The 1,890-nt window shown below is 32.8% G+C and overlaps 1 long non-coding RNA gene across 1 annotated transcript; it reads left to right on the top strand.

Annotated features, from left to right (window-relative positions):
- The first annotated feature begins 306 nt into the window (after positions 1-306).
- Positions 307-1,243, top strand: LOC131014578 (uncharacterized). Its single transcript, XR_009098266.1, has 2 exons — positions 307-509; positions 1,103-1,243. It is a non-coding gene; the product is annotated as an uncharacterized LOC131014578 (long non-coding RNA).
- Positions 1,244-1,890: the final 647 nt, after the last annotated feature.

The raw sequence follows: 1,890 nt of genomic DNA, 5'->3' as shown, positions 1-1,890 counted from the left end.
TAGCTGGGCCCTTATTTATTTAAAATTTTGGGCTGTCTTCTATTAATTTATTTGAGCTATACTAATTTAATTAATTTGACTATCATTAGTTTGATTAATTATTTTAAAGAATAATTTGCATAATAATATTACATTATTATTATGTGCATATGTTAAGTGTGATTACTTATTATATGATTAAGCCTGAAATAAATTTGCATATGCATTTTTGCAAATAAAAGTACTCATGATTTAAATTGATTTTCATAAAATCCAATTACCCAAGAAAATTGAGTAAGGATATTGTTGGTGTCCTTAGCTCAGCAATTTAGTTTTCAATTATTATCTATTAAATTTTGAAAACCCGGCGTGATGAATCATAGTAGTTAAGTGCACCCACTAAGACTTTAAGATTAGATTCATGAGACCTATTAAGATTATAGATTTCTTGTAGGCTTTGTGGATCGTGAGGATTAGCACTGCTATACCGATTCAGAGTTAAGATTAAACGACAGGCATTGCCTAATCAGGTGGGCTTACTTTCCAAATGTATAAAGTATGATTGAGTTATTAAGCTCTAAATGTTTCAATGAAATGCAAATTATTTATTCAATGAAAATGCAAACTGTTTATCCAATAAAATATTTTGTGCACTCTGCTCTGTTTAAGGCTCGCATAAGTTAATCGATCGAGGTTCTCTCTTGACCTAACACGTTATTTGAGAATTGTGTACACCTATTAGCTGACCTGGTGGGTTGATCTCCATCGGGCACTAATCATGTATGAGGCGTTATAAGGGTGCTCGACGGGATGTGTTCCGGAGCATTGGGTCCCAAATGGGAACTTGACTGGGTTACGCCCTCAGTTCAAGTAAGCAGGAGTAATGGATCCGTCGGTGGCTAAAAGGTCCGGGATCACAGCGAGTAACGGAAAGGGAGTGTGACAATTGCGCGCAATATAATAAAATGTTTTAACATGCTTAGAAGTTATTTCAATTTAAAACCTTCTAAGTCATGTCAAGTATAATTGGATAAACTGCTCTTATGATTATGAAATGTTTATAAAATGCTAGCCCACTAAGTACATTAGTACTTAGCCCAAAATTACTTTCAAATGTTTTCAGGTTGATTGGTCGGTGCTGACGGGGCAGAGCTGAGGCTAGGGTTCAACTCCGTATTTTGTCTTCCGCTGTTGCATTAGCTCTTATTTGTCTTATGTTTCTCTATCTTAAAAACTTCTATGTTAAATTCTGAATTATGTTTCTTATCGAGCTTAGACTCCCAACTCTAGCACTATGTTATTTAATATTGGTTATCAGAAGCATGAAACCAAACTTGTGATCCTAAGATTTAGAATGTTATTAATTGATTACTATCAGTTGATTTATGTCTTTCTTCACTCAAAGGGCGTTGCCCGACTTCTTATCCTATTATTTGAATTTCACAAGGTCATTCCCTTGTTCATTTCTATGATTTTAGTCGCACCCCGATTATAGTTTATTCCTTCAAGAATTGGGGTGTGACAGGACCCCATGCTCATAATCATTACCATATCATAAAAAATGGCCTATCATTCCTCTCAATATCCATATATAAAATTCAATTCCTTTTTTTTAAAGAGAGAAAAATTCAATTCTTTTTATTTATTTAAAAATTTAACTTACTACCTTCATCAGTTCATCTATAATAGTAGTACAATGTAATTTCTTTTTTTTTTTGCGAAGCAAAAATTCTGTGTAATACCAAAAACATATTCAATATAGTTTATCTTTATAAAATTAAATGAGATGACTAATTAATAGAATGGTGGTCTAATGACTAGAGGTCATAAATTAGAGCTTTGCAAATAAGTTACAATCAGTAAGAATATCATGTGTGCACTCATATAGAAGGGGATATGAGTTTAACACAA

This window comes from Salvia miltiorrhiza, chromosome 3 (assembly GCF_028751815.1).
Source record: "Salvia miltiorrhiza cultivar Shanhuang (shh) chromosome 3, IMPLAD_Smil_shh, whole genome shotgun sequence".
NCBI lineage: Eukaryota > Viridiplantae > Streptophyta > Magnoliopsida > Lamiales > Lamiaceae > Salvia > Salvia miltiorrhiza.
The sequence above is the reverse complement of the archived record's forward strand: the minus strand, read 5'-3'. Positions and strand labels throughout refer to the sequence as shown.